The sequence below is a fragment of the Pelodiscus sinensis genome, chromosome 1 (genome assembly GCF_049634645.1).
Source record: "Pelodiscus sinensis isolate JC-2024 chromosome 1, ASM4963464v1, whole genome shotgun sequence".
NCBI classification, from domain to species: Eukaryota; Metazoa; Chordata; order Testudines; family Trionychidae; genus Pelodiscus; species Pelodiscus sinensis.
The window spans coordinates 211,349,322-211,363,590 of NC_134711.1; positions in this window are offsets into that span (position 1 = coordinate 211,349,322).

A 14,269-nucleotide genomic window follows, 5' to 3' on the forward strand; every position below is an offset into this window, starting at 1 on the left:
GTTCATTCCTGCGACTGCTCTTGGGTCATACACAGAACAGCGGTTGTTGGCCGCTGGTGCTGGATTTAAATTTGAATGTATTTCACGGAAGATGCTAATAGCCAAGCACAATACAGTGTGACTCACAGCACACACTTTTTAATGTCATGGGGCTCACGACTGTAAAAATAACCTCTAAGCTCTTTGGAACCAGGACTTTATCCTCTTATATCTGTTCAGTGCCTAACACAATGGAGCCGTGAAATTGATTGGGGCTGTAGGAACTACTTCCATGCTAATTAACAATATTTATAGGTGAGGAAACTGGCAAGACTCATCTGAAGTACGGTTTCACATGCAAAGTGCGTTACTGGCAGCTGAGTGTGCAACCTCTTGTGCATAGAAGACCAGAAGAAGCTGTTAAATAGAACTGTCAGAACAGCATCAATTCAGGTGAGATGACAGAGACTGTGTTTCAAATACCACCATCCCGCCCCCATTTCCCTGGCATGCACAGGGAGTGCACAAGCGATGTAATTCCTTAAGATGGCCTGCTCTACCTCCTACCTGCAGTCAGCTCCATGGCCCAGTAAAAATCCTGGCAGCTGGTTTTCTCTATCCTGTCCCACTCTCTTTAGCATGGAACCCATGCTCAAGGACACAGAGTTGAGAGTTTTTCCACTACTCCTTCAAACAGAGGCTATGTCTGAACTGGCATGCATATCCATTCAGACTGTTCACATATGGTGTGCTGGATACGGGTATCATGTGGAGGATGCTGTGCTCCAACCACAGATTGATCAGTATCTATGTGTGGTCAGCAGGCCAGGTGACTGTTCTCAAACAGGGATCCATGTTCCCCTGTTGTCATCAAAAAAGTGAAAATAGAGGGAAAGGGGCCTTTTCAGGTTGGGTGAGAAAAGGGTTCAATGCATTGTAGAAATGGGGAGTGTGGAACTATTGCAACTTGAGATCTGGTATATAAACTTTGCCCGTGGTCATATTGCACAATGACAGGCATATGGGACAGGCCACAGCTTGAGACATGTCTCTCTCCCACCCAACATACACACATACACACACAAACACCCCTCCCAGTATGCTAGTTTACTCACTCTGTCCTTGCCTACAGACACATGCTTCTGGGATTTAGACGTGGACAATAAAGGGTGTAGAGCACAAACCTGCTTAAGACACATGGATGGGTACTAGTGTACACGTAGCCAGAGTCTCGGGGGTGGTCAGTGAGAATACAGGGGCAGGCTGAGCTCTGTCCAGTCTTTAGTGGACCATTCACTAAGGTGAATGGGTAACTGGTGGCTGGGAACAGTCATGTAGGGTCAGATACTGACTCCTCTGGCTTGGGGGGGCTAGGAGCAGAAGCCAGTTCTCCCATGCTTAGGGTTGCCAGCTCCTGCGCTGGCCCCCCACATAGGAGGGAGGCATGAGTGTCAGCCAGCTGCCCCACATGTGGGGGGCCAGGAGCAGAAGCTGGTAGTCCCACACTCAGAGTGGGGGGGGGGGGGGGAGGGTTGGAGAAGGATCTTGCTTAATTGGTTAACCAGTTAAACCTAAGGTTTCACCAGTTAACTGATTCACTGGGATTTTACACCCCTAGCTGCTGCCTTTGTTGCCAGATTTTTTGCCTCTCTATGGGTATGTCTACACTACCACCCTAGTTCAAGCTAGGGTGGTAATGTAGACATACTCTATGAGACTGCAGTGTTCTCCTGTGGGTGCGAGTGTTGCAGGCTGTGGAACTCCATCCCTCCTGGCTGCCAGTGACAGACAATTGTTGCAGTATAATGTTGCAGTATGATGTTTATATAAATCCTTCTCTTCATCATTAAACACACTTTTCCTTAGTCTCCAGTCAATTGTCATGGCTCTCCTCAATTCCCCAAGTAATGCCAAGACAGACAAAAATGGCAATATTATTAATAATAATGATAACACTTAAACTGGGAGGAAACGAAACAGTACAGCCATTCATTTATTAAATACATATATTTAAAAAAATAAATGTAAGGTACATTGTCAGCTGGGCTATTTAACCCATTTTAAAATAAAAATATGCAATTACAAAACTAGGTGACACAAGTCCCTGAGAAATGTGTTAAAGAAACACCATGATGTCATATTAGCCTGTATGGTCTTTCATACTGTTTTGTAAGGGAGAAAATCATGTAATATAGCAGTTTTCAATAGTACTAATTTTGAACAAATCATTTTGTTCCACACTTAATATCTTAGGGTATGTCTACACTACAAAGTTAACTCGAACTAACAGACGTTAGTTCAAATTCACTTTGATAGGCGCTACACAGGAAAACCGCTAGTTCGAACTTAATTCAAACTACCGGAGTGCTTAATTCGAACTAGGTAAACCTCATTCTACGAGGACTAATGCCTAGTTCGAATTAAGTAGTTCGAATTAAGGGCTGTGTAGCCACTTAATTCGAACTAGTGGGAGGCTAGCCCTCCCCAGCTTGCCCTGGTGGCCACTCTGGGCACCACCAGGGAAACTCGTCTGCCCCGCTCCCGGCCCTGGAGCCTTTAAAGGGGCACGGGCTGGCTACGGTGCACGTGCCAGGTGCAATCCTGCCAGCACCCAGCCAGCAGACCCTGCACCAGGCACGACACGAACCAGCCACCCACTGCCACCCAGCCCTCCGCCTCTTCCTGGGACCAGGCTGGCGGCTCCCGGGAGCCTGCCCACGTACACAAGAGGCAGGCACCCACATGATCTAGTGCGGAGATCGTGGACCTCATCCACGACTTCCGCACTAGGCACAGGAAAGTGGCCATCTAGGGCAGGAGAGCTGCCAGCCTGGCCACCCAGGAGCAGGTTTGCATGAAAATCAGGGTGGTCCAGTGAGACCCCCCGACCCTGAGCTCTGAGATTAGAATAGCCATACTGGGTCAGACCAAAGGTCCATCTAGCCCAGTAGCCTATCTGCCGACAGCGGCCAACACTAGGGAACCTGGAGGGGATGGACCGAAGACAGTGACCAAGCCATTTGTCTCGTGCCATCCATCTCCAGCTTTCCACAAACAGAGGCCAGGGACACCGTTTCTACCCCCTGGATAATAGCACTCCATGGACCCAACCTCCATGAATTTATCTAACTTCTCTTTAAACTCTGTTATAGTTCTAGCCTTCACAGCCTCCTGTGGCAAGGAGTTCTACAGGTTGACTATTTGCTTTGTGAAGAACAACGTTCTGTTATTAGTTTGAAGCCTGCTACTCATTCATTTCATTTGGTGTCTCTAGTCCTTCTATTATGGGAACTAATGAAGAACTTTTCTTTATGCACCCTCTCCACACCACTAATGCTTTTATAGACCTCTATCATATCCCCCCTCAGTCTCCTCTTTTCTAAGCTGAAAAGTCCCAGTCTCTTTAGCCTCTCTTCATATGAGACCTGTTCCAAGCCCCTGATCATTTTAGTTGCCCTCCCCTCTTCCATCCTCTCTCTTCCCCTCTCCCACCTCCTTTTCCCAGTCTCCCCAAGTTTTGTTCAATAAAGAGAGTTTCTATTTTTGAACACACGTGTCCTTTATTTTGTACATCAGGAAAGGGGGGCTAGGGAGGAGTAAGTGGAAGGAGGTGAGGGAGGAATGGGGTACGAGCCCCCAATGGGGAGGACTGGGGTGGCTCTGCGGGCTTCTCGGGGTGGAAGCTCTCCTGCAGCCCCCCGATTGACCCCCCCCCCGGATGGCTGCCTGAGGCAAGTGCAGCCAGGCTGATGGCCGAGTGCTGTGATGTGCCGAGTGTGGGCACTCAGGGCACTCCAAGCCAGGACTGCTTTGCAAGCAGGGAACCCCTGAGAACTGTCTGTCTGGGGTGGGAGTTGGGTCCCTTTAAGCACAGCCCTCGGCTAGCCTGAGACAGCAGCTCCACGCTCTAAGTCCTAATCTGATGCCCTGCCGACACTGCTTCTGGCCATCCTTAACCTCGGTTCAGGGTCCACTCAATGTGGACATGCTAGTTCGAATTAGCAAAATGCTAATTCGAACTAGTTTTTAGGTCTAGATGCACTAGTTTGAATTAGTTTAGTTCGAATTAACTAATTCGAATTAAGTTAGTTCAAATTAGTGCTGTAGTGTAGACATACCCTTGGTTTATTTTCTATTATTTTGTCTTGGGTTAGAGAGAGAACAAATCTTGTAAAAAAGAAACAATTTGTCTTATGAGTGCAGAAACTCTTGCAATGTATAATAGTTGCCTTTTGAATTACTTTAAAAGTGTGTTGCTGTCTCAGTAAAATGCAACAGACTGCTGTCTACTGCCTATTAATATTTTGGTATAAGTACCTAGGAGCAAGGATGGTTGGTGTTCCTAGCCTCTGTTTGCCAGTAGCTGGAAATGGGCAAAAGGGGATAGAACACTTGAACCTCTGGGGAGCCTAGCATTGGAAACTGTGGGAAAACAGGATATTGGGCTTGATATAACTTTGGCTTAACCTAGTATTCCCATTCTTAGGTCTTAATAGACACTGGGTGTCAGTTGTGTTTTGAGTTCTCAACTCGCATCTTAAAACTTAACACTCTGATAATACCTTTACCAGACTTGAAAAAGAACTCTGTGAAAACTCCAAAGCTTGTCTCTCTCACCAATAAAAGTTGTCTCTGGCGCTCACTGAGGCAGGGCTCCAGCCCACCAGCTAACTGTCCCTTTGGTCTTGCTTCTTCTGCATATTTTGAGGGGCTCAGCGCTAAAACTTCTACAACAGAAGGCAAATCTGACTCAATGGTGGGCTGTCCCAAGTGTTCTGGGGGTAGGCCATTCTTTTCCTTCAGGCTTGGTTCTCAATCAGTATTGATTCATCCTTGGGGTCTAACTGTTCCTTTCCAGTAGCTGCTCCAGATACGCTCATCTATCTGCAGCTCCTCAGGTGAAGCTCCTTTCAGGCTGAGAGGCAGAGGTCTGGCCAGTCAGTCCTGAATGGAGCCTTCCTCTTTCTTTTTATTTCATATTCAGACTTAGCACTAGCTGCAGGTATAATGGATCACGTCTAGCTAGGCCCATAGACTCTCCTTAACCCTTTCTCCAATGGTGTGGGGCCTCTCTGTCATCACAGGAACCCTCTCACATGAAGCTCCTCCAGGTCCCTTCTTCTTCTTCTTCTTTGTGTACGTAGACCCAGTCAGGACATTAGTGAGATGCGCTATCAACTTTACATCTCCTTTCCCTCAAATACTGTGACCAATGTGATCTCAAAAGAGATACAAGGGGTAGAAGTACGTGCCAAAGAAGGGAAAAAGTCTGCACATTGTGCGGCTTGTCATGGTTTTATTAATTAAAAGGTGTTAGAACATTTTAGTGACCAATTCTATGTAGAAATTAGCCAAGGATGTGGTATAACCAGGTAGGGATTGGATTTAAGAAAGAATTCAGGGTTGGCTTTGTTGATGTTTGAGAGATTGAAGTCAATAACAGTGGAAATCTCATAAGTTCAGCTCTTCTTTTGAGATGTGGGCCAACCTGAACCAGAAAGCAGATTCCCAACAATTCTGAATTCAAACTTCTTAAAAATCAAAGGATCCAGTTTTGACCAATCCTTTAATGTTAAGGATTTATAGTCTATTATAACACACAACATGTGTGTACAGCATTTTCTTTATGTTTCTAAATTATTTTAATATATATGTTCTGTTTCATAATATAATCAACAACGTACTACCTGTGTGATTTTAATTAAAGTGAATGAATTAATTAATTTTATAAAGAGACAACAACACACAGTTGAAACTGCCTGCTGGATAGTACATAGTACTACCAAAGAAATATTTGAAAAGTTAATGAAATCCAACAATAATTATCATGAGCTGCACATGCAAAAAGTACAAAAGTGGCAAAAAATGTACTGCAGACTTACTGATCTCTTCATTTCTAGAAACTGAAGGTTTCCAGAAACTCATGGACCATGCAATCTGAAAGAAACAAATATCTAGCAGTTATATTGAAAGGGTACATCATTTTTACAAAAATCCTGACAAGTTCTGTTAATTATAATAAAGACCAAGGTTTCCGGACAGGTAGGGGATAATCAGTTGACAGCTCTCTTCTCATATAATGCCATAGACTATGAAAAAATGAATCTCTAGATATATCCTACAAAGCATTAAATGTCTGGACCAAGGTTTATAACTAAAAAAAGCAAACAAGCCACACGGATCCTTTATATCTTTTGCTAAAGGCAAATATGCACAGCGATCAGGTTATTCCACTGCAAAAGCACATGCCCACAGATTATAAACACAGAATGAAATATCACACTACAAGCAGAAAAATATTTGTATTGTCCCTAGGGCACTATAACATTTATCATAACCAACAGCCAGTATCAGATTACTCATTTTGGTTCAATTTTATTTTAGCCCTCTTCTTGTATTCATGTTAAAATGCATTTCTCCTTGTTTGCACAAATACTAAATTCTGCATAAACATGCTATATTTATGAAGAATTGTCACTGTACATGTGGAAAGAGTGTTTTGTTTAAGGTGAAGTAACAGAAATGTTTATTCTGTGTCACGATTGTCAGTCCTGTCCCTCCCCCACTCCCCCAAGTCATTTGGAGGTTCATAATAAAATCTAATGGGCCCAGATCCACAAAGGGACTTTGCCATTATAATGCTGAGGCACGTGGAAAGTCACTGGAGCAAAGTGGGATCCAAGAGGCTGCCTTTACAATGAATAGAGAGAGAGATGTGCTTAAGAATGCAATCCCAAAAAGCTAACATGGTAGGCATTTTCTGCCTAAGTCAGCCAATGGAAGATGTCACCTAGAGGGAAAAATGCGGGGAATACAATCACCCTTTGATCATGTTTTCATTGACCACTCAAAAGGTTATGATGCTTTCCAATGTGACCAGTTTTGGAGGATACTGACAGACATGGAGATACCAAGACACCTCAATGGACACTGTGCAAATCTCTGCGATCAACAACAGACCATGATGCAAAAGCAGCAGGCAACAGTGAGTGATTTTTCACTGTACAGGGTGTGAGCGAAGACTGTATTCTGTCCTCAGACCTTTTCTGAAGGCATGTAGAAATTATTATGAGCTAAGCCCTGGAAGGTTTTGAAAAAATGGCAGGTGATGAGATTTCTGTTGGCCGGCACTTCTTAACTGACTTCACCTGTGCAGAGGGCACAATGCTCTTTGCTACTACCGATGATGGAATTAAATAATGCTGGAATCTGTAAAAACAGATAGTGAGGATTATGGACTGTCCCTTACTGTGTTGAAAACAAAATGCATGTATCTTGACACGATTAACAAAACCAGATGCAAGCAGACATCACAATGGTCAAGCTGTAGAGGCAGGCGCTCAATAATGTGTTTATCTGGGATCATCCAAATACAACCAAGGAGACTGTTTCAAAGAAACTGAAAAAAGACTAATAAAGGTCACTCAGCCATGGCCTCTCTTATAGAAGTTTGGGAAAAAAATATGGCATCTCAGGTATGTAGCTTCAACTAACAAAAAGCTTGATATTTTCCCATAGCAACATATGGATCTGAATTATGGGACATGAATGCTGCTGACAGGAAGAACATTGAAGCCTTCAAGATAGATTGCAAGCAAAGATACTTGTGTATTCCCCCAAGCAGAGGAGAAGATGAGTACTTCTGTTAGGGTATGTCTACACTACAACACTAATTCGAACTAACTTAATTCGAATTAGTTAATTCGAACTAAGCTAATTCGAACTAGTGCATCTAGACCTAAAAACTAGTTCGAATTAGTGTTTTGCTAATTCGAACTAGCATGCCCACATTGAGTGGACCCTGAACCAAAGTTAAGGCTGGCCAGAAGCAGTGCCGGCAGAGCATCAGGTTAGGATTTAGAGTATGGAGCTGCTGTCTCAGGCTAGCCGAGGGCTGTGCTTAAAGGGACCTGACCCCCACCCTGGACAGACAGTTTTCAGGGTTCCCCGCTTGCTTGTCTACCTCGATGAGGGACAACAAAGCAGTCCAGTCTTGGAGTGCTCTGAATGCCCACACTCGGCACATCACAGCACTCGGCCATCAGCCCGGCTGCACTTGCCGCAGGCTGCCATCCGGGGGGGGGGAGGTCAATCGGGGGGCTGTAGGAGAGCTTCCACCCCGAGGAGCCCACAGAGCCACCCCAGTCCTCCCCATCGGGGGCTCGTACCCCATTCCTCCCTCACCTCCTTCCACTTACTCCTCCCTACCCCCCCTTCCTGATGTAAAAAATAAAGGACACATGTGTTCAAAAATAGAAACTCTCTTTATTTAACAAAACTGGGGGGGGGGGGATTAACCTCTGGGGAGAATGGGAAAAGGAGGTGGGAGAGGGGAAGACAGAGGGTGGGAGAGGGGAGGGGGAAACCTGGGAGGAGGGAGCTGAAAGGGGGAAGCCAGGGGAAGAAGGAGGAGGGGAAGTATCAAACTATGGTACGCCATATCTTCAGTACTGTGTACAGATGTGGTCTCCTCACCCCAGAAAAGATATTTTGGCCTTGGAAAGGGTGCCGAAAAGGGCAACTAAAATGATCAGGGGTTTGGAACAGGTCCCATATGAAGAGAGGCTAAAGAGACTGGAACTTCTCAGCTTAGAAAAGACGAGACTGAGGGGGGACAGGATAGAGGGCTATAAAATCATGAGTGGTGTGGAGAGGGTGAATAAAGAAAAGTTCTTCATTAGTTCCCATAATAGAAGGTCTAGAGGACACCAAATGGAATGAATGGGTAGCAGGCTTCAAACTAATAAAAGAAAGTTCTTCTTCACAAAGCAAATAGTCAGCCTGTGGAACTCCTTGCCACCTGAGGCTGTGAAGACTAGAACTATAACAGAGTTTAAAGAGAAGTTAGATAAATTCATGGAGGTTGGGTCCATGGAGTGGTATTAGCCAGGGGGTAGGAACGGTGTCCCTGGCCTCTATTTGTGGAAGGCTGGAGATGGATGGCACGAGACAAATAGCTCAGTCATTGTCTTCAGTCCATCCCCTCCAGGGTAGCTGGTGTTGGCCGCTCTCGGCAGACAGGCTACGGGGCTAGATGGGCCTTTGGTCTGACCCAATACGGCCATTCTTATGTTCCTATGTTCTAAGCTCAGGACTCAGGGTCGGGGGTCTCACAGGACCACCTTGATTTTCATGCAAACCTGCTCCTGGGTTTGCATGTGGCCTTTGGTGACGAGGCTGGCAGCTATCCTGCCCTAGATGACCACTTTCCTATTCCTAATGCAGAGGTCATGGATGCTGCAGGCCTCCCCCCAAACGTCGATGAGGTCCACGATCTCCGCACTAGACCAGGTGGGCGCCCGCCTCTTGCGGCCCTGGGCAGGCTCCTGGGAGCTGCCAGCCTGGTTCCAGGAAGAGGCGGAGGGCTGGGTGGCAGCGGGTGGCTGGCTCGTGCCGTGCCAAGTGCAGGGTCTGCTGGATGGGTGCTGGCAGGCTTGCACCTAGCACGGGCACCGTAGCCAGACCGTGCCCCTTTAAGGGCTTTGGGGCTGGGAGGGGGGCAGAAGATCTTCCCTGGTTGTGCCCAGAGTGGCCACCAGGGAAAGCTGGGGAGGGCTAGCCTCCAACTAGTTCAAATTAAGTGGCTACACAGCCCTTAATTCGAACTACTTAATTCGAACTAGGCTTAGTCCTCATAGAATGAGGTTTACCTGGTTCGAATTAAGCACTCCGGTAGTTCAAATTAAGTTCAAACTAGTGGTTTACATGTGTAGCGCCTATTAAAGTTAATTCGAACTAACAACTGTTAGTTTGAATTAAGTTTGTAGTGTAGACATACCCTTAGAAACATGACTAGAGGGAAGCAGATCCTGCTGATGGAAATCAACAAGTGCAACTTTATGTACTTTGGTCACATCAGGTGTTGAGAGGGAAGGAACCTTGAGAAAGTTATTCTGAAAGGAATGTTGGCATGTTGTGGAGAATAACCTGTGAGAAGATGGAGAGATGGTGTGCTGCCAACCACGGAGAGGTCAGCTGCTGAGAGCTCAAAACTAGCTGTAGATTGAGAAGGCTTCTGAAAATGTTGCTGTGATGAATTAATTTTTTCAGACATGAATGGATGGATTTTGCTTACTTATCAAGAGCATCCAGACAGAGTAGGATTAATTATAATCCATGCTTATTTGGTCAATATGCACACTGGAAATCAGAAGCAGGAAGCAGAGATGCCTTTTGACTTTGTAATCAGTCACTAACCATAGTTTCTGCAGTTCTGTTCAATTCAGATTAGCTGCTAAACAGATCACAGTCAAAAGGGGTATGTACATCAGAAGCCAGTTAAAAGCCAATCTCTGACAATCATTACTACATCATTACCACATCTTTTAACTATACAAAAAGACAATGGAACTCTCAGATAGCACTGTGTGGTAACAGAGAAAATGCTGAGATATTAATAGCACACCCTACTTACAGTACAGCATTTCTCCTCTCTGCCTATTGCAGAATCACCAGCACAATCTGTGAGGGCAAAAGGAGAAGATCCATAAATAAAGGAAAACCAAATGATGTAATTAGCTCCCTGTATGAGGTGGAAAAAAGCTAAACAACTGAAAAGTTTAAATTAAATGCACAGGCCTTTGAAAAAATGTTGTTATAATTGAGTTGAATGTGGGTGGCAATTACTTTGTTACCATTCTAGCAGCAAGAGGAAGAGATGTTTAGTGATGGCTAAATAGTTGCTGTCTGAGCCACAGTGGATCTGAGAACAAAGCCTCAAAAAGAATTTATAGCTGAAGAGTACCTGGCTTCACATGGCCTCACTGAGGGGAACCTTAAACTAACAGGAGACAGCAGATGACTTTATTTTCTGCTAAGCAAATGGTTTTGAGTTGAGTTCAGATGGGTCCCATGGAGAAGTTCAGATTATAGTTTACAATTTATCTATATATTACATCATTTAGAGAATCCCAAGCTGCTGTTCAGAAAGTCAGTTCAAACGCTAACGAGAAAAAAAAAAGTTTTAAAATGAGATGTAAATAGGAGGAGTGATTCAGTGGTTTGGAAGCAGGTGGCAGAAAATGCTAGATTGATGAGGTAGCACAAGTGGGAAAATAGCTCCCCTAATGGGACTGGGGAGGTGAAAAGTAAAGACTGAAAAACCAACCAGGGAAGAGAATGACAAAGGTGCAAGTCCACAGAGTGTTTCGATAATCAGGGATAACTTTAGCCTGAGTATAGCGATAAATGGGCAGCAAATGAAGGTGAGGGTATTTGAATGACAAGTTCTTACTTCCTGATTAAATTTTCTAACCAATCACAGGGTATGTCTAAGCGGCGAGGAGTCCTGTGGCACCTTATAGACTAACTGAAGTGTAGGAGCATAAGCTTTCGTGGGCAAAGACCCACTTCGTCAGGTGCATGTAGTGGAAATTTCCAGAGGCAGGTATAAATATGCAGGCCAGAATCAGGCTGGAGATGACGAGGTGCATCCAATCAAGAAGTGGGCCTCATCCTCCTTATGCTTATGCTCCTACACTTCAGTTAGTCTATAAGGTGCCACAGGACTCCTCGCCACTTTTGCAGATTCAGACTAACACGGCTACCCCTCTGATACTTGAGGGTATGTCTAGATAGTGTCGACAAAGTTTCTGTCGACAAAGAGGTCTAGACTACATCCAGTTCTGTCGACAAAGCAAGCCGCTTTGTTGACATCAAAGTGTGGACGCAAAGGACAGTGTAGATGCAATAATGCCTTCTATCGACAGAACTCTGTCGATAAAAGGCGTTATTCCTCGTAGAATGAGGTTTACATACGTTGACAAAACTGCTGAGTTTTGTCGACATTATGTCGACATAACTCAAAGGCAGTGTGGACGCAGGTATAGTTTTGTCGACAAAAGTTCACTTTTGTCGACAAAACCCTGTAGTCTAGACACATCCACAATGTTCTATTATGACCAAAGGAGACTAAGCTATTATTATGCCATAGGCAGAAACTAGGAGACACTGAGGTGCATCAATGCCTGAGGTCCCTTGAAGGTCAGGGAATTAAGGAAGGTACACCCAGATAATCTGGACAAGTGACCCCATATCCCAGGCTGCAGTGGAAGATGACTAACTGATTGACTGCCCCTCCTCCCATGCCACTGCCAATCTGACCTGGGAGAGAATTCCTTACCAGACCCACGTCTGGCAGTCAGTTAGATCCTGAACACGTGAGCAAGAACCAGCCAGCTCAGCATCTGAGAGAGAGAGAATGCTCAGTGCCATTGTAGAGCTGGCCCATGGATAATTTGAAACTAAAGGAGAGGCAAGACAGAAAAGAAAGGTTGCAGGAAAGGATGGATGTAAGATTTCTGGTCTTCGAAGGAGAGTAATGGCAGAGTAAGCCACATGAGAGGAGGTGGAGGAAAGGACTTAATCCAAAACAAAGCTTCAGTTTATAAAGCATCCATTGTAGAAAATTAATGCATAGAAACAAGTTGACAAAACCATGGCGGATACATGAGATCATTTATCGCTTAAGATAAAACTTTGTAACTAAACATAACATCCTTTCTTAAGCAAGAGAGAAAAGGAAATATTTTAAATTCAAAAATTATCCAGGCCTGTTTATTTCCTATGTTTTTCTTGCTATCAAATTCTACTCCCTCCTCCATAAGAAATTCAGCTCTTATTCATGATTCCTACATATACTGCTCCTCTACATAAAGAGTACTCCATCCAATCAGGGTAAAGAAAACATTAGCAATTTAGGGGACTGATCATTATAGACAGAACCCAAACTTACAAATATCATATACTCAGAAGAGCGCTCACTGTGAACAATTTGTGAATACCTATGGGCTAGCTAAAAAAAGTCCAAAGAAACTGTTCATTGATCAATTAGGAATAACCAACAAATATATAAAACACATGATCAATTAATGAAGAGTGGAGGAAAGAGAAAAATAAATTGCTTGCAACAAATATTTAGAGAGGAATTGGAGGTTGTGAGATAAAAGTTCCAACAGTGATATAAGAGAATTTTGTCCACAGAACAGGTACAGCACAAAAGAGAGAAAGAAAATGAAATGAGAAATTAAAAGGGATATAGGCAAGGTGAAGAAACCTTTTTGTTCGTATTTGGAATGTGGCTTCATTAACATTGAGACAGTAAAATGCTGAGATTATATTAATTTTATAATAATGCAACTTTAAGGAATTACTTCTGATTTACTGTGGTATAAATAAGATCATAATCAGGTATGTTATATTTAGATTGGTCGATTTCTATTGCTTTAGAACTGTGTTTCTCATCTTTTTTTTTATAAAGTACCCCTGTTTATATATATATATTTATAAAGTACCCCTGTTTTTTTATTTATATATATATATATATATATATACACACATACACAATACCCCTAGTACCTATAGTTTTCAGACACATAAAATTTTTGTCTACTGTTGCAACACATTTGTTTAAACAACTTAATCGTAGCCAGGTGGGTGATGAAATTTTTGGGTGTAAAAAGTATAAAAATAATAAAGCGCTATAAAACTTAAAACAAAAATTCAGTTTTCTCCACATTTCAGTTGTGTTGATGTACCGCACAGACTTCTCTCGAGTACCCCTAAGGGTACTCATACCACTGGTTGAAAAACACTGCTTTAGAAGGTGAGAAAAGACAAATTAAATATGAGGGATAGATTTTCAGAAAAATATACAGGGAAGTGATTATGACCTATTTTTTATATAATTACAATAACTGCAGGCTCAAGCACAAGAATTACAGACACAAGTTAGATGTGTATCACAGTTATGTATGAACTTTGGAAACCTGGCTTTGAAACTGAATAATAAAGGTCGTGCTTTGCAAATAATGACAAACATGGTATATCCACTAAAGGGGGTAAGGGATTATCAATATAATAATTCATTAATAGCAAGAGTTCCTAGTTTTTGAGAGAAAAGAAATAAGAAGAGGTCAGAGGAGAAAGTGCCTATGAATTAGGTTTAATGAGGAAGACCAGTTTTCTGAGACTCTACAAACTTTTGGAAAGATCACCCACAAATCTGCCAGCCATGTCGTCTCAATTGTCATTTACTCAAGGTTTCAATTATGTCATTCTACCATGATATAGGCTCTTATCCAGCTTGGGGATACTATATAAATTAAACAATCAATACATGAGATCCCTAGAGTCCAAGAACCATAATTTTGTTGCATGGAATTGTCATTGATTATAGCTATTAAAATGAAAAAGGATCTTTCAGGATATACACACAGTTATCAAGCAGGAGCATTCAAAAGCTGATCAGTTAAACTCAGATGAAGGCAATTCCTGAGTTCTGAGACTTACT